At 44.1% G+C, this 19,827-nt stretch overlaps 1 pseudogene; it reads left to right on the top strand.

Moving 5' to 3' along the window:
* LOC139245602 (T-cell surface protein tactile-like) overlaps window positions 1–19,382 on the top strand; it is a 182,984-nt pseudogene extending 163,602 nt beyond the window's left edge.
* Window positions 19,383–19,827: the final 445 nt, after the last annotated feature.

Here is a 19,827-nt window from a genome sequence, read left to right as displayed (position 1 = left end):
GAGATGATGACTGAAGTGCAGCAAATGAGGGTGCAGGGCCCAGAAGAGCCGAGGGCACAGGGACAGCACAGGCTAGCTCACACTGCCATATGTGTGCGCAGTAGTCTGTGCAGCAGAGCAGGTCTCCAGTCGTCCTGGTTTATCCTTGCCACGGGATAAAGGCCGAGCTCTGTCAAACCCGTGTGGTGGTTGATGTGCAACGGTTACCACATGTTAAAAAAAATCCACGCACAGGCATCTACCACCCCCTCAATTGGAGGAGTTCAGGACTGGAACATCGGGTCCTTCATTGAAACATCAACAAATTCAACCCTTTTGGTGTGGAAGCAAGTCATCCTCATTCGACGGGCCGCCTATGATGGTGATGATGATGCTATCCTCTAAGATACATGCTCTGTCAGTATCTGATCTGGTGGCTGTGAGTGTAAAATCAAGTGATGGTGTGTCTTCACCATCACTCTCTTTTTCTTTCTCCACTGCCTAGCTAGGTAGCATTTCTTGGGTATCTGAAAGGAAAAGGGCACAAGAGTAAGGGTGTGGTAAGGGCCAACACCGTCTCCTCCATGGAGGTTAGACCATGCAGGTGTGCCTCACCCCTCTGGTTAGTTTCTGCTGCCTCCAGTTGTGCATCACCTGCTCCTGCAAAAGCGAAGGAAGTGTGTCAGTGAGTGTCGTGCAATGTGTCTGGGTGCCATGATTGAATAGCTGGCTGTGTGCAAGCTGTGGGATGTGGGTCTGAAGCTTACAACAGTGCTACATGTGTGAGGGCGAGGTGAAGCATATAAATGTAGGTATGAGTCCTCATTGATAGAGATTGTTGGTAGGTGAGAAATGGGGGTGTCTTCTTCTTAGGTAGTCCCCTCGAGTCGACGATGACTTGCTTCCACACTAAAATGAGTTCTAAGGTGACTGATGAGACTAATGCGGGATCTACAGTCTCTGTCACAGGTGGATCAATGGTGCTTGGTGGGACAGGTTGGAGTTCTTGGCTTGTCATACGCTTCTTCCGCTGTTTGTACTTGGCTTCCATGTGCCCTCGGTAAAGTGACTCTAAGTGTTCGGTGCCTTCTCGGATGCTTCCCTTCCACTTTGAGTCGTCTTGGGCCAGGGATTCCCAAGAGATGGAGGGGATGTGCGAAAACCCGGAACTTGCGATCTGTCAAAGTATGAAGATCTACCAAACCAAAAGTAAAATCATTTTCATTGTCCTGCAAATCCCCACGAAAGTCTTACAGCTGATAAAAGCAGGAATGGGGTCTTCTTTCACCAATGTAAGAGTTAATATAAATCTTAAATTAAAAATTTTAAAATTAAAAAATGATGCACAAGCATCTAAAATTATTTTTGCAAATTTTGGCCCGGATTAAAATCTTTAAAATTACTTTTCAAAATTAAAAAAAAATTGTATTTGATGTATTGAAAGGACTTTTAATTATATTTGAAAATGAGAACATTTATTTTTATTAGAATTATGTAAATAATTTTATTATTTGGGGATTCCATTGGTTGTCATTAGCAGATTCCATTCGGAAATGACAGCAATGGAATTCTCCTTTCTGATTGAACAACTTGGCCCACGTGATCCCAGGGATGCTTCCAAACTGCCTGCATCCCTGGCATCCATGGGGCTTTATGCAGGCATAAGTCTGCAGGCCCAGGACCTGAAGTCTCCACAGTTCGTATATTTTAAGCAGGTTGTAAGCGCACTCTGAAGGTACGCCTCCAATAGCATTTTTGGGCCATTGAAATGACCCTGCGTCCAGAAACTTGGCAGAGAGCAGAAATCCTGGCACACTAAAGATTCATTCCAATTTCTCTATTTTATCCCAATCTCATTAATATGCTGTATATTACTTTACCATGTGAGTGGTGAAAATGTAATCCTGTAGTTCTGGATTTATTTTCAATTGTGCTTCTCATTATTTATCGAGCTATTACTATCATCATCATCATACGCAGTCCCTCGGAATCGAGGAAGACTTGCTTCCACTCTTAAATTGAGTTCTTTGGTGGCTGAACAGTTCAATACGAGAGCCACAGGCTCTGTCACAGATGGGACAGATGAGGGAAGGGGTGGGTGGGACTGGTTTGCCGCACGCTCCTTCCGCTGCCTGTGCTTGATTTCTGCACGCTCTCGGCGATGAGACTCGGGGCGGTCTTTGGCCATGGACTCCGAGTCAGTGGGGATGTCGCACTTTATCAGGGAGGCTTTGAGGGTGTCCTTGTAACGTTTCCGCTGCCCACCTTTGGCTCGTTTGCTTCTCATTATTTATCTAGCTATTACTATACAGATCAGTAATTAATACCTCATTTCTCCTTTAGGTATTGAATTTCATACCAGCACTGATTTGACTACTGGGATTGGGCTATCAATCGCCACTGGTTCATCCACTATCCTGGGAGAGTCTACCAGCACTGGACTATTCACCAGTGCTGGATTGTCCACCACCATTCAATCATCTCAATCATCGACTACCTTTGGACCATCTATCAGCATTGCACCATCCAGCAGTCCTGGCCCATCAATCACCATTGTGCTATCCACCAGTGAGGGACAGTCTACCATTATTCAGTCATCGATTAGCTTTGAATCATCCAACGGCACCAAATCATCTATGGAAAATACTGAAATACCAATCAACAAAACCAAATCATACACAACAACAAATTATTTGAACAGCACAAGTGCCATTGTCCATACCATTGCTGACAAAGGTAAATATTACTTTCTGGGTGTAAGTAAGAATATTATTTAGCTTCACATGATTTTTGCTTAACTTTAGTAAATGAAACCAGGAGGCACAGTGATACTCTCCTTCAGTCCAATAAATGTAGGGCAGTAACTGTTAGTTAAAGACGGACCTCCTTCAGATGAAGCTGATAGATGGAATTATTTATTGTCCACATATTGAAATCTTGGAACTTAGAAACAGTGGAATCAGTCTGAAGGTAACAGAGAAGATCTTTATTTTGTATAGTTTGTGATTTGCATCTGCTAGGGAATAGATATTCTGGAATGTGAAGATAATCAAAAAATATGTGATTGCGTTCCTTTAAAAAAAAATATATATTTTGAGAAGCATTGTAGCCGATAAATTATTTCTCCATGACATACTACTTTTTATCTTTTAGACTATTTACATAATCTCCAGTACTCATTGCCATACCTGTAGTGGAAATCTGGGAGCTTACTGTTACACAAGACGGGTTATTTTTAACTTTCCATACTTTTAATTGATTTAAGTTTTATATTAATTCTATCAAGTGCTTAAATGTGTATCAGAGTTGCTGCAGACTCCTATCAATTTTGATTCAACATTTCACTAGTTGAAGTGAAGTTGTGCCTGCACAAATCTTTTTTCATTACTATGCAGATAAGACAAAACTTGGAACAGTGATGAAATATAGTCACAGACTTCAAGAGGACAGAGACAGGCTGGTGGAATGGGCAGAAACATGGCAGAAAAGTGTTGCAGTGATACATTTTGGTAGGAGGAATGAGGAGAGATCATGCGCACTAAGTGGTTCAATTTTGAAGAGGGTGCAAGATTAGAGAGACCTGGGAGTGTTTGTGCACCAATCTTTGAAGGTGGCAGAAGAGGTTAAAAGAGCAGTTAAACATATGGGATACTGGGCTTTATAGCTAGAGGCATAGAGTGCAAAAGCCAGGGAGTTATGTTAAACTTATATAGAACACCAGTTGGCCCCAGCTGGAGTATTGTGCCCAATTCTGGGTACCACACTTTAGGAAGAATGTGAAGGCTTTGGAGAAGGTACGGAAGAGAATTACTAGAATGGTTCCAGGAATGAAGGATTACAGTTATGTGGATAGACAGGAGAAGCTGGAATTGTTCTCCTTAGAGCAGATAACACAAAGAGGAGATTTGATAAAGGTGTTTAAAAACACGAAGGGTTTAGATAAAGTAAATAAAGAGGAACTATTTCCAATGGCTGAAGGATCAATAACAAGAGGGCACAGATTTAAGATGATTGGCAAAAGTACCACAGACTTTTTACGCATGAGTGGTTAGGATTTGGAATGCACTGCCTGATAGGGTAATGGATACAAATTCAATAGTAACCTTCAAAAGGGAATCAGATAAAAGCTTGAAGGAGAAAAAACTGCAGGGATATAGGGAAAGAGCAGGAGAGTGAGACTAACTGGATTGCTCTTTGATGGTGCCGTAGATTCAATGGGCCGAATAGTCTCCTTCTGTGCTGTACTATTCTAGGATTCTATTGTGTGCACTGATGATGGGATGGAATAATTCTTGGTCCCGTTTTCTTAGTTTTCAATTCATCCATTCTTGATTTGAATGCAGAGAACCCTGGGGGTGAAATTGGTCTTTGTCAATATCACAAAATGGGCGATAGCGAATCGGCAGCCTGCTTTATACCTGGCCCAATTTTATTTTCCATTGATTATGCCGTAGACCAATTTCTTAACCTGCTGACAGACACCACAGATGCCCTGTAGAGGATGGCACACTGGATCAGATGCCGGATTTAAGCAAGTCTCTGCTCAAAAACCTGAGACAACTTTGTGGGCAGCTATCAGTGATGTAATGGCGAGTGACGTTCCTTCACCGCTGACCACGAAATCTGAGCCATATTTATTAAAAGAATAGGTGCAATAACTTTATTTTTATGCCTGCTCAGGAGCATTTATTAAAATTTAAAGCCAACTGCCCCCACCTGCCCTGGCAATTAGAATGATCATTCCTACCATACGATTTTCCTCGATAAATCCCAAAGCATAAATCACACCTGATTGGAGGTTTTGCATCCTATTGACTATTCCCTTCTGGCTTAACCTATATATAGATGCAGACTAGTTCAATTTTACTGAAAACTTGTACTTTACTAATGGTATTTTTTATGAATTGGCACTGCTGCAATATTGGTCCATGCGATGGGATGCCTATTGGGAATTTGAGCACATAGATCAGCGGGCCCAAAGTAATGGATGGAAAATCACAAGGAGCTTTTAAAAAATTTGCTCAGGAGATGTGGATGATGCTGTCTAGTTCACATTTCTGGCTCTTCCGTACTCATCCTGAGAAGGAGATGGTTGGCCTTCTCCTTGAACCACAGCAGTCCTTGTGCCCGAATGTCTGAAAGGCACTCCTGCCACGTGAAGCTCTGCTCGGAGATCATGAATTTATAAAATCTGCCCTATTGGTATGGTGGATACTGAAAATGAAAGCACTGAGTGACTATAAGTCATCATAGGCAGTCCCTTGAACGAGGATGACTTGCTTCCACATGAGTTCACAGATGTTTCGATGAAGGACCTGATATTCCAGTCTTGAACTCCAATTGAGGGGGTGGAAGATGCCTGTGCGTGGATTTCTTTAACGTGTGGTAATCATTGCACACCAGCCACCACAAAATGGGCGATGTGACTATAAGTAATGCAAGCCTGACTCATCAATGACGTATTTTCCCCCAAACACTTAGGGGAGAATTTTTCGGGGAGTCAGCAGCCAGGTTTGGTAGCAGTCCAGGTGGGAATTTTTTTTTTGACAGTGGGTGAAGAACCCACTGTCAACCATCTGCCACGCTACTTTCCCAGATGTCAGATCTGTCAACGTTGAACTGACACGCAGCGGCTGGGGAGGCAATTTAGGTCATTATGATCTTGTTAGTAGCCTATTAAAAATAATTTTGAGCTGAACGTACCATTCTACAAGGTTGTCCACAGGGTTTACATGCTCGGAGATTATGTCCGGTAAGGATGTCAGGAGTAGTGTGACCATTAATTAATTTATTTACTTGACAGCTGCAATTGTGTTATAAAAGCTCCCATCTCACAGCTCTTCATTTTCCAACATCAAAAACTGTTGCTTACTGCATTTGGAAGACAGATTGAGCTTTATGCAGGTTGCAAGTGTTTGGAGCAATCTCTCTATCCAATGTCACCTCATTGGAACATCCTTTCTCACCATTGACTGTTCATCGGCTTTCTATTACATCAGCATCGGTGCCCTTGAAATTATCTCACCTTGGTTCTCAGAATCCCACCACGATCATCACCAACACCAGCAGCACCAGGCACACCAGCAGCACCAACAACAACAGCAACCTTCTCCGCAATCAACATATGATACACAGGATACAGGGCATCAGCACCCAACCACATTACTGCCCGAGAGGCCAGCGATAGCCTCACCAAGGCCACATTTACTTCACTTGGCGCTGTACACACTGGCTTCAACATGATGCACCAGGTTAGCACCACCCCACATCAACACCATAAAGCATTCCTACAATGCCCAAGCCATTCCTTTCACATTGATCATATTGCGGGGGATGGAGCGGGAGGTTACTGTTATGTCTCACCATTCATTGCAACTCACTAAGCCACTTCCAAAGGTGCACACAAATCTGTCCACGAAGGCAAAGTGTTGAAAATAAAGATTTAAATGTTTGACAGCACATTAACAGAAACTTTACATGATCATTGGCTAAAACACCCAAGTGTCTACCCTTGTGTGGTGTTAGTTGGTATGATTGCACTAGGATGAGGGTGAGTATGAGGGATGGCTAGTGGGATGGGGATGTGATAATGTAGATAGAGAGGGATGGGTGAATGTGCAAGATAAGTTGGTGTGAGTAAGGATGTGCAGAAGTAGGGTAGGAAAGGCAGAGTGATGAGGATGGTATGAGATTGAGTGTGGCTTTGTAGTAACATTTTGTGACCTACAGAGACTATTGAAAGGTTTGCACCACTGCAACCTGGTCCTCCTGATGACATCCCTGCTCGTGTCCTCCTGTGCAATGTGCAACCAGGCTGTGTTGATCTCCTAGGCAGGTCTCTTCCACCCATTGGAAGGGAAGAGAACCTCCCTGCGTGTTGTGACTCCCTCCATTAGCATATATAGAGTCATGGGAAAGCCTGGGGACAGCTGTGCACCTCTGTGCAGTCATTGCCAGCATTTGCAGTACCTCAGTGTTTGTATGATGCTGACAGCACAACTGCCAAAATAAATTTGGACATGATCTCTTTAAGGAAACCGGCTGATTACGTATCATCAAATGACATCATCAGACCCACTTCCTTTAATTGGTTGGCAAACACAATGGGTGCGCTTAACAAGCCCAATTAGGGGGAAATCATTTTGTAGAGTGGGCCGCCAACAACGCTAGCTGCAACGAACCCACCGAGGTAGGGGAAAACGTGGGCTTAATTCCTGTATCTTTTCTTATCCATAAAGCCCATCAGTCCTGAATTTATACCGGGTTCATCTGATCTCCTGCCGTAACTTGTCTGTGACATTGAAATTCACCAGTGTTAGATTTGATATGAAAGGTTAATTTTTCAAGTCTGCGCAAATTTCCAATTTGTGCTAATACTCGCTAAAGCTTCATTCAGCATTGCGGACTGCAAAATTAACCCCGATGTTTGGGATCTTATATCATTTTGTTACTGTGTATTTTGCAGAGCCTGAAGACACTGTTTCTGTGGCAGTGGTGGTAACTGTGATCCTGATCTTGGTGATCTGTACTGCTGTATTATCTTATCTTATCAGATACTGGCAGGTCAGGAAGAAACTGTAAGTATTGTTTTGTCGATCTTTAAATTATTGCAATTTAAATTTGAATCAATATGTTTACAAACTTTTGGCAGAAAGCAAAATACTGCAGACGCTGTATATCTGAAATAAAAGCAGAAAATGTTGTAAACACTCAGCAGGTCAGGCAGCATCTGTGGTGAGAAAAATAGAGTGGGAGAAATTCACTATCGCCCCGTTTGGGGCGTTAATTTTTCAAAGTTTGAAAAGTTAGTACCAAGCGCTAACGATTTCAAACTTTTAAAAAAATTGCCGTTTACGCTCCAAGATTTAGTGGAGCACTTAATCAAGCACTCCACTTCTTTCTTGGAGCGCTAATGGTAGCAGACAGGGCAGATACCTCAGAAGCGCTGCACACTAGGCTGTGCAGCGCTGCCACATTCAAAGGGCCCTTCACTCCCTTAAAAGGAAGGGCCATCGCTGCAGGCTCTGCAATTTAAAAGTCATCTTCCTGGACCACCCGCACGATCAGCCCAGTTCTCAAACAGAGTGCTGGGCTGAACGATTATGGGCAGGAACCCATGAAAGAAACTCCAAGAAGAAAGGTAAGGTTTTTTTTCACTTACCTTGGCCACCTCACCTTTAATCATCGCCCTATAGCAGCGGGCCACCCGATCCACGCCTCCTGCAGCTGTCAGTGCTGTCCCCCTAAGTGAATTTTGGATCTGGGGGGGTTACTGAAGCAATGCGCATGGTGATAACATCACGGTCTCTGGGCGCAGGAGATCGGGGCGCACGCTGTTGGCAGGAGTCGACGTCAGCGCCGCACTTGGTCGCAATGGCATTTACGCCGCGTTAGCGCCCCTCCGGGGCAGCACGGGCCAGCCCACACTGCGATATGTGTGTGCACTAGGTCCGTGCAACAGAACTTGTCTCCAGTCATCCTGGTTAACCCTTGTCATTGGATAAAGGCCTACCTAGCTCTGTCAAGCCCGTGTGGTGGCTGATGTGCAACCGTCACCACACGTTAAAAAAATCCACGCACAGGCATCTTCCACCCCTTCAACTGGAGTTCAGGACTGGAATATCGGGTCCTTCATTGAAACATCTGTGAACTCGTGTGGAAGCAAGTCATCCTCGTTCGAGGAACTGCCTATGATGAAGATGAACAGATATCAGTGGGCAGTCAATCACCAGAGATAGAGAAATCAAGAGGAAGACAAGAGTCAGAGATGGACCACGTGTAGGTAAGGGAGGATTAGAAATTAGAAGCAAAATTAATTAAATTCTCTGGCTCAGGGTGAGAACAGGAAGTAGAACCGACACAGTCATGTATGTATATGAAGAACTCAGAGGGAACCTGAGTAGGATTGGAACGAAGAAAGCTCAACATTTCCTGCAAAAAGATGAAAGGCCATCGACCCGAAACATTATCCCAATCTGTATTTGGACTTTCAAAAGGCTTTTGACAAGGTCCCACACAAGAGATTAGTGTGCAAAATTAAGGCACATGGTATTTGGGGTAATGTATTGACGTGGATAGAGAACTGGTTGGCAGACAGGAAGCAAAGAGTGGGAATAAACAGGTCTTTTTCAGAATGGCAGGCAGTGACTAGTGTGGTACCACAGGGTTCAGTGCTGGGACCCCAGCTCTTTACAATATACATTAATGATTTAGACGAAGGAATTGAATTTAATATCTCCAAGTTTGCAGATGATACTAAGCTGGGTAGCAGTGCGAGCTGCGACGAGGATGTTAAGAGGCTGCAGGGGGACTTGGACAGGTTAGGTAAATGGGCAAATGCATGGCAGATGCGGGATAATGTGGATAAATGTGAGGTTATCCACTTTGGTGACAAAAACAGGAAGGCAGATTATTATCTGAATGGTGACAGATTAGTAAAAGGGGAGGTGCAACGAGACCTGGGTGTCATGGTACATCAGTCATTGAAGGTAGGCATGCAGGTACAGCAGGCAGTAAAGAAAGCAAATGGTATGTTGGCCTTCATAGCGAGGAGATTTGAGTATAGGAGCAGTGAGGTCTTGCTGCAGTTGTACAGGGCCTTGGTGAGACCACACCTTGAGTATTGTGTGCAGTTTTGGTCTCCTAATCTGAGGAAGGATGAGCTTGCTATTGAGGGAGTGCAGCAAAGGTTCACCAGACTTATTCCCAGGATGGCAGGTCTGACATGAGAAAAGACTGGATCAGCTAGGCTTATACTCACTGGAATTTAGAAGAATGAGAGAGGATCTCATAGAAATGTATAAAATTCTGACGGGACTGGACAGGTTAGATGCAGGAAGAATGTTCTCGATGTTGGGGAAGTCCAGAACAAGGGGACACAGTCTAAGGATAAGGGGTAAGCCATATAGGACTGTGATGAGGAGAAACTTTTTCACCCAGAGAGTTGTGAACCTGTGGAATTCTCTGCCACAGAAAATTGTTGAGTCCAGTTCGTTGGACATATTCAAAAGGTAGTTAGATGTGGTCCTTACGGTTAAAGGGATCGAGGGTATGGAGAGAAGGCAGGAGTGGGGTACTGAGGTTGAATGATCAAGCTTGATCATATTGAACGGTTGTGCAGGCTCAAAGGACCAAATGGCCTGCTCCTGCATCTATTTTCTATGGCCCCAAGTTTCGTGCCGCGATGAAAACGGCGCACCTCCGAGCTGGGCGCCTGTTTTTCGCGCCGAAAACTGCGCCTAAAAAAAAATCCGATATTCTCGAGCTCCTTGGAGCTCGATGTCTGCTTGGCGCGGCGCGCTCTTTGCAGCAGGGGGCGGAGCCTAACACTCGCGCCGATTTTCTAAGCAGCAGGGGGCGGGTACAATTTAAATTAGCCTTCGTGGCGCCGGCAACCCTGCGCGTGCGCGTTGGAGCGTGCGCGCACGCGCAGTCTCACACAAACATTGGCACTCTGCCATTTTTTAAAATACTGCAGAAAAAGTGAAGATTTGTTTCTTGGACCCCTGCAAAGGCTTGTAATTTAATTTTTTTTGATATTTCTGTGTGTGAGGGAGTGCTTTTAGCAGCACTGCTGAATAAATCACCTGCTGAAATCAGTGAGTTCAGCTTTTCACTGCTAAACTTGCAGAACCGGTGCTGCATTGGTACAGGCAAATTAAGGACTGTGTGTTTGGAGAAATAAGAGTGCCAATTCAACTTTGCAATAATACGTGGTGATGCAGCACCCATTCTGCAAATTTAAATATAAAACTGTCGATGTGGCTGCCTCTTCCTGTCCAAATGGCCTCAGTCCCCCTCACAGCTCGAAGGCTGCTGCTGTATCTTCGGCTGCCGGCCAGCCACTGACGCCGCTGATATCCTATGGCCAAATGGCCTCACGTCTGTCCGCTGCTGATTCTTTGGCTGCCAGCCAGCCACTGACGCCGCCCCTAAAGCGTGGCCGAATGGCCTCAAGAACCTTAATGAGGCTGCGTGTGTCCTGCGTTGATTCTTCGGCTGCCGGCCAGCCACTGACGCCGCTGCTATCTCATGGCCGAATGGCCTCAGGTCCATCCGGTGTTGCTTCTTCGCGGCCAGCCATGAAGAGAATGAAGGCCTGCCTCAAGCACTGCAGCTCAGCTCGAAGCTTGCTGTCGCTGCCGTCGAGACACTGACGCCACACCCCTGCCTGTCTCCAACATGAAAGGCCTGCCTGAAGCACTTTCACACAGGTAGGAACATGGTTTATTTAATCTTTTCTTTGCTTATAAATTTTTATTCAGCTTGGATTTATTTGTATAATATTTGTATAAGTATAACTAAGGATTGATTGTAGAATTTAATGACTTCCCTTCCCCCCCCCCTCTCCCCCCACCCCCACCTCGTTCCCTACGCCTAATTTGTAACCTACGCCTGATTTTCTGAAGTGTAGACAAGGTTTTTTCGAAGGTACAAAAATCTTCACTTACTCCATTCTAAGTTAGTTTCGAGTAAGTTTTCACTCACGAAACTTTGAAATCAGGCGTAAGTGGCCGGACACGCCCCCTTTTGAAAAAGAAATTCTGTTCCAAAGTGAAACTGTTCTACCTGACTAGAACTGGAGCAAACTAAATGTGGATAATTCCGATTTCTAAGATACTCCGTTCTACACCAGTTGCTCCTAAATATCAGGAGCAAATCATGTGGAAACTTGGGGCCTATTTTTCTATGTTTCCTCTCCCCACAGTTGCTGCCTGACCTGCTGAATGTTTCCAGCAATTTCTGGTTTTATTACAGCCTCATTGCAGGCTACAGAGCAATGTATATTAATTTGAAAAAGTACAGTATGAATGTCATTCAGCACAGTCCCCTGTACTATTGTGCAGAATCACTCAAGTTCTGATTTGTGTACATTTTTGAGCCATACAAATGAGGATATTTCTCATTATAGGTTGAGCTTTCACTGCAGTTATGAAGTTGGAAAATGGTCTATTGCACATGAAAACAAGCTGAGCACTTCGATTGATATATAAAGAATTTATACAGCGCCCTTCATGTCCTCAGAATGTCCCAAAACCATTCATGGAATTCAGCCAATGAAGTACTTTCAAAATATATTCACTGCTGTAATGTAGGGAAATATGACCACCAATCTGCACACAGATAAATGACCAAATAATCTGTTTTAGTGTTGTTGGATGAGGGATACACATTGGACAGGACAGCTGTTAAACTGTATGGGCAACTCCAGCTGAAATTAAGAATCTGTGATAATTGTCTTTTTAGAGGTACAGTATGAATACTTAAAAGCTTAGTCCTAGTTATTCAAAATATTACTGGAAATGTTTTTGATAAATACAACATAAAATATGAAGACAGTACAATATTTGAACGAAAGACACCAAGTCCAGCTCAGTTGGTAGCACTCTGAGTCAGAATGTTGTGAGTTTAAGCCCCGCTCAGGAACTTAAGTCCATGGTCTAGGTTGACGCTCCAATACGGTGCTGAGGGAGAGCTGCTTTTTAGATCAGATAAGGTGTTAATCTGAGACCCTCCATGTTCCTAAGGACAGAAAATATCCCATGGCACTCTGGAAAGAAAAGCAAGGAGTTCTCCTTGCATCCTGGGCACTATTCCTCCTTTCAACATCACTCCCAAAAAATAGATAAACTGGCTGTTTATTTAATTTTCTGGGCCTCGACAACATCCCGGCTGTCATGCTAAAGACTTGTGCTCCAGAACTAGTCATGCCTCTATAATGGAAAGATTTCCTTTGATCATTATTTCTATTAAAACCATGACCCCGTGTGCACAGAGCGGGAGTATCTACTAAACGGAAAGGCTTGCTAAACAGAGTGGCAATGGGAATTTAGAGAGAGTGGGAATTCAGTGAGGAGGTGCTAAGTCATTTAAACCAAAGGGCAACAGTAAATATATAAATATTCAGATTAATTAGTTAGATCTAAAAAGATTTTTTAAGCAAAATGCTTTAACAACTGAGATTCGTTGTCTGCAATTCCTGTGCCAAGTGGGAATTCCGGGATCCATGTGGCCTGGATAACAATGTGTGCAGGACGAGCCTCCAGCTTTTCAAACTCGAGCTCAGGGTTTCTGAGCTTGAGGAGCAGCTGGAATCATTGCAGGACATACGGAAGGCTGAGAATTTCCTGGAGTGCACATTCCAGGTGATGGTCACCTTACAGCTACAAAGAGTTCATGAGAATTTTTAAATCGAGACATTGTTTAACCGGGAGCCAATGTAGGTCAGCGAGCACAGGGGTGATGGGTGAATGGGACTTGGTGCTAGTTAGGACATGGGCAGTCATGTTTTGGATGATCTCAAGTTTACATAGGGTAGTGTGGGAGGCCGGTGAGGAGTGCGTTGGAATAGTCACGTCTAGAGGTAACAAAGGCATAGATGACAGTTTCAGCAGTGGATGAGCTGAGGCTGGTGAGGAGACGGACGATGTTACGGAGGTGGAAATAGGCAGTCTTAGTTATGGAGTGTATATGTGGTCAGAAGCTCATTTCAGGGCCAAATATTACTGTAAGGTTTTGAACAGTTTGGTTTAGCCTCAGACAGAAGCTAGGGACAGGAATAGAATTGGTGGCTAGGGAACAGAGTTTGTGGCGGGGACCGAAGATATTGGCTTCGGTCTCCCAATATTTAATTGGAGAAAATTTCTGCTCCTCCAGTACTGGATGTCGAACAAGCAATCTGACAATTTAGAGACCGTGGAGGGGTTAAGGGAAGTGGTGGTGAGGCAGAGCTGGGTGTCGTCAGCGTACATGTGGAAACTGACGCCGTGTTTTCTGATGATGTCGTCAAGAAGCAGCATATGGATGAGAAATAGGAGGGGGCCAAGGATAGATCCTTGGAGGACACCAAAGGTAAAAATGCAGGAATGGGAAGAGAAGCAATTGCAGGTGATTCTCTGGCTACAATTAGATTGATAAGAATGGAACCAGGCGAGTGCAATCCCACCCAGCTGCGGTGGAGAGGTGTTGGAGGAGGATGGAGTGGTCAACCATGTCAAAGGCTACAGACAGATCGAGAAGTACAAGGAAGGATAGTTTTCCTTTATCACAGTCACAAATGATGCCATTTGTGACTTTGATGAGAGACTTCTCGGTACTGTGGCAGGCATGGAAACCTGATTGGAGGGATTCAAACATGGGCTTCAGGAAAGATGGGCACGGATTTGGAAGGCCACAACATGTTCAAGGGCTTTGGAGAGGAAATGGAGGTTGGAGATGGGGCGGTAGTTTGCAAGGATGGAGGGCTCAAAGGTTGTATTTTTGAGGAGAGGGGTGATGATAGCAGATTTGAGGGAAAGTAGGACAGTACCTGAGGAGAGAGAAGCGTTAACAATCTCAGCTCCAAAAAAGGAAGTTGCATGGTCAGCAGTTTAGTGGGAATATGGTCAAAGGAGCAGGAAGTGGGTCTCATGGGTAAGGTGAGCATGGAGAGATCATGAGGGGAGACCGGAGAGAAACTGGAGAAAGATGCGAGTTCAGGGCTAGGGCCAGGGGGAAGCTTAGAGGAAACTTTGACTAATGGGCTAGGGGAAGGAAGAGATGTGGCAAAGGCAGCTCAATCTTCGAGACAAAGAAGTCCATGAGATCCTTACACTTGTTGTCGGAGGTGAGTGTGGAGGAGACATGGGATAGTGGTTTAAAGAGATGGTTAGCAGTAGCGAATAGAATCTGGAAGATAATCTCTGCATTCCAGAATGATTCTGGAGTATTGGGCAGCGTTGGCCGATGAGTGCAGGACCTGATAATGCTTTATGTGGTCAGATCTGGTGGTGAGTGGCTAAACCAGTTGTCTGCCAAATTCGTTCCTTGGACTTGAACATACGAATAGACATGTAAAGATCATCAGGTGCATCAATCTTGTCCCACACAATTGTGATACCTTCTGTATCACAACTTATACACTCCACCCTACCCGAAAGCATGTGATTTCCTGGGAGAGGCAAAAAAAGATAAACAATCCAGGCCAAATTGGGAAAATAAATCTGGGAAATTCCTCTCCAACCCATCTAGGTGATCGAAACTAAACTAGTCCAGGAGATCACTCTAGCCTTTAAATTCCCTGCAGTACCTACCTTCTGTAAGAGTTAATCTCCACCGCAGCCAGAAACAATCCAGCTTTCGCTTGAAGGAATTCAGTGAGTCTACTTCCACCACATGAGAGGGCAGCTTCTTCCAGAGGTCTACTATTCTCTGGGGAAAGAACCACCTCCTGACATCTAACCTAGATCTAGCCTTATACAACTTAAATTTGTGCCTAACCTATTTAATTGAAATAAATGGTCAGCTGGAACACTGTCGATTCCCTTCATTATCTTACAAAACCTCAATCATATCCCCCCCTAAGTCTACACTGCTCTAAGGTAAAGTGTCCCAACTCTTTTAACCTATCTTGATAACTAAGGTGCTTTAGACTTGGAATTAGTCTAGTGGCCCTCTTCTGCACCCTTTCCAGAGCCTCAATATCACCCAGCATGTGAGGAGACCAAAACTGGACACAGTATTCCAAGGACAAAACAGTACACCTTGTCTTATACTCAATTGTCTTATAGATATACCCCAACACCCTATTTTCTCTAGCTATCGCTGCACGGCATTGCTCGTGCACCTTTAAGGATGTATGCACTAGAATGCCCAAATCTCTTTCTATCTCTACCATCTTTAATGCCTTTCCCTGGAGGGTGTATGAATGTTGAGCATTTGCCCTGCCCACATGCCTAACACTGCATTATCTAAGTTATACATCATTTTTCAGTCATGAGCCTGGTCTCTTAACACATTAAGATTTGCCTGAGCCTCTTCTATAGTTCTAGCACTCACACAGATCTTGGTATCTGCAAATTTGCAAATTGTGCCGCCAACCCTGGAATCCAGATCATTAATAAAAATAGTAGAAAGCAACGATCCCAACACTGATCCCTGCAGGACACCACTGGAGATCGGTCACCAAATGGATCTAAGTCCATTTATAACTACTCTTTGCCTGCGTCCTGTGAGCCAATTCTGTATCCAGCTCAATATATTGCCACTAATACCAGAGGCTCCGATCTTATAGAGAAACCTCTTGTGCGATACCTTTTTTGGAAATCTAAGTAGACAATGTCTACTCATTCACCAACTTTGTAACTTTTTCAGAAAATACAATTAGATTTGTGAGACATGACCTCTTTTTTTATGAAGCCATGTTGGGTGTCCCTAATATGTCCCTCCGTATCCAAGAATTCACATATTGCAACCGTTATGAGTCTTTCAAGCATTTTCCCTATTACTGATGTTAAACTGACGGGCCTATAGTTACTCGGGTCTGCCTTGTCACCTTTTTTAAAAATGGGGACTACATTAGCCTCCTTCCAATCTGTAGGAACAATTCCAGAGTGCAGTGAGCTATTAAAAATACAGGCCAGGGGCTCACACAGCAAGGGTGCCAGGGGCACAGCAAAGATACCAGGGGGAACAGCCAGGGTGAGAGAGAGTAATGATTTTACTAGGGACCAGGGCATCAAAGGTGGTGGTGAAGGTATAGTTGAGCAGGCTAGAAATGTCATGGTGAATGAAAGGCCAAGGGTTGGACAATTGGGATTTCATAAGTGCAGTTGTAAAAGAGTTGGGACAGAGTTTTTTCCAGGGGCAGGCACAGAAGGGTTGTAAGGTTGTAGAACTGGTGGAAAGGGGTTGTGGGTTGAGAACAATACAAGGAATTGTTCAGAGATGGGCTTATCTGCAATTGATATGATGGGATTAGCGAGACCACAAGAGATGGCAAGATCGAGGGGGTGCCCGTGAATATGGGTTTGGGAGTTTATATGGAGGGAGGATAGGAGGGTAGTGAACTCAGAGAAAGGAGAGCATGATTAATTGAGGTGGAGATTGAAATCACCGAGGCTGAAATAACAGAAGTTGTTTGGTGCAAAGGCTGAGGGTGGAAAGCAGTGAAGATATCTCGGTGATGAGAATAACGGTGAGGCTATCAGTGCTCACTATTTTAATGGAGGAAATCTGACAGGAACTTCTGGAGTATGCACATGTGCAGTTAAATCAGAAATCCAACAGTTGGTGTCAGAAGTACCCTGCTTCTCCACAAGGTGCACTGTGGCACACCTCACGGATAGACCCGGCATTGAAATAACTGCAATGGCATGAACTTGAAGTACTTACCCACTAGGTCTGCAGTAAAGACGGCTGAAAATATTGGAACTCGTGCATTCAGGAGTAAGTGAGTTTTTAACAAGGTGATAAGTGATAACTACTGATGAATAATCTCACTGGCCCAGAAAAATTAATTTTACAACTGTGGAATTTCATTCCCTCAGAAGAAAATTAGTGTTGGTATTCATATTTAAAAAAATATATATATATACATTTTTTCTGTCTGGCTCTTTTATGTCTCTCCCTTTAATACGATTTGTATTTCCTAATCTTTCATTTGCTTTCTGTAAATTATTTAAATCTAATTTATATTTCCTGCTTTATACTTCTTTGTTTGGCCTCTGTAGGGCCATAATTTCTCCTTCTTTTAAGGCCTGTTACCAGCTCGGTAATGGGGTGGCAAGGCCTTTCCGACTGGTGGAGGCGGATGGAATGACCCATACGGAATTGCCCCCGGGCCGGGGGCAGTGGAAACGGGTTTCCACCACGCCCTGTCTTTCCGCCCTGCCTGGTGCTCTGACCCCTTGTCAGCCACGTGCTCACCCATTAACATCTAGCGGTGACCCCTTTCCGCTCCGTGAGAGAAATTGCCCCGTGGGAGCGCGGCCGCCGCCGGTCGGTGCCCCCAACAGCTTCACATGGTGGGAAGCTGGCAATGGCTGAGCGGTGTGGCCGCCCTTAAAGGGGAGGGCACACTGCCACAGCCAACATGGTGTTTTACTTGTCAGCCAACTCCTGAGTCAGTACGGCAATGACGGCTGCTGGTTTGGCCAGGCCGCCAACAGGCAGCCTGGTGCCCCCTCTTGGGTACCGGGTTGCTGCATCAAACAGAACCCTCACTGGTGGCCCATTGGGCTTGCCATAGGCCTCGCAGCAACCCTCCCCTTTAAGTGAATGGGAGTGACATTGCAACGCGTCAGTGTGATGCGGCACGCCTGCGACGTGCAATGTCATCAGCGTCGCGCTGACATGGTCAACGTGGCGCTGATAACACCGCCCACCTTCTGCCCCGTTCCCAACTCTCTTCAACCCCTCTACCGCCTCCAACACTGCCTCATTGATTTTGGTAAACCAAAGTGCCCAATTTCCCTTTATTATCTACCCCATCTGTACTGGTGGTAATTCATCACTTAATTCGAATTATTCACACCAAATGGGGTGGAGGGAAATTTCGGCCCCTAGTCTAAGTGAGGATTCTTCAATCTGATTGGCTGAAGAGCCTGCCTGTTATTTTCCCTGCTCACGCATGCCACAGATCCCCTGTAGCGGGCACTGTGCTGGAAAGGCGCCGGAATGGAGGAAAACATCAGCTGTTAGTGAAGTGAATGGCGAGCACTGTTCTTTCTCCGAAAGCAAAAGCCAGACCAATATGTTTCTGTTGCTTAAGAGATAAATATCAGCGAGGATGCTGGGAAAACTCCACTTTTTTTGAATTGTATCATGGAGTCTTTTACGTCCACATGGAGGGTAGTTAAGGCCTCGGTGTAACGTCTCAGCTGAAGAATGACAAGTCTGACAGTGCAATATTCCATCTGCACTACACTGAAGTGTCCCCTTAGATTATGTGCTCGAGTCTCTGAAATGACCATCTGACTCAGAGGTGAGAACGCTACCACTAAGCCAAGGCTTAACATAGTGCATAGCACAATAAAACGGAGAACTAACAGAAAATAATAAGTATCTCATATGTTGGACTTATATCAGTTGTGGAGCTTCATACAATGTGAATCCGTTCATTGTCAGACCTCCTTTATCATTTGACATATTGCAGTGGTTTTCTTCCAATATTTGAGTGTATTGAAACATCTGGATGCAGCAAATAGTCTCCAATGGGCACATTGTCCATCTTGGGTGATTTTCCTGTATTTGCTACAGTTAGGGTACATTGCATTGGATGGATATAGTGAATAGTGTCTTACGGATCAGATTTTCTTGTATTCGTTATATTCAGGAAAAGGAGAAGAAAACTCTTCCCAAATCGGGGGAAATATGGAAATGAAATTAATTAAAGATGTTTGCAGCATAAAATAAATTAGTCAATTTTGATTGTGAATAACAGGAATTATGATTTTGTTTCCCAACAGGAATGGACCGCCTCCATTCAAACCCCCTCCTCCACCGATAAAGTACACGGCTATTCAGGTATCACCACAGGATGAAGTCAACTAATGAAGTAAATGTAGATGTATTTAGATTGACGGGGTCATAAAGTTTTATCTCACTTTGTTTTTTTGTGCAATATTTATGTATTTTTAATGCTTTTGGAATAGTAAACATCTATTGTTATTACTCTGCAATTCAGAGAAAGTACTTGCATTCTAAAAAGTTTGTATACAGTTTTTCACAAAATGATTGTACATGGTAAAGTTTAGTTTAATTTTTTATGAATTCCATGGAGAATATTAATGTCATAATCTGATTTAGGTCTGTAGCAAAAAGGTATTAAAAGATCAACTAAATTATGTCGTGTGCTTCTTTCTTCAAATGTAGTCGAAACAAGTTATTTCACTGACAAAGTCTCTCAGTCACAGTATTACAAATTTGAGCCCCAACATTGTGAAACTCTAGTTGAAAGAATGCAGTCTTGAAAATTTGGGACTCTTGGAGAACACAATACCAAAGTTTAACTTGTAGTTTACTTCTATAATGAAAGTCATCTCCCAGTGTGCTTTCACAGTCACATCATGAAATTGAACAAAGGCAGAG

Source organism: Pristiophorus japonicus, unplaced genomic scaffold (assembly GCF_044704955.1).
Source record: "Pristiophorus japonicus isolate sPriJap1 unplaced genomic scaffold, sPriJap1.hap1 HAP1_SCAFFOLD_224, whole genome shotgun sequence".
NCBI classification, from domain to species: domain Eukaryota; kingdom Metazoa; phylum Chordata; class Chondrichthyes; family Pristiophoridae; genus Pristiophorus; species Pristiophorus japonicus.
Note: the sequence above shows the minus strand (reverse complement) of the source record. Positions and strands in the feature narration are given on the sequence as shown.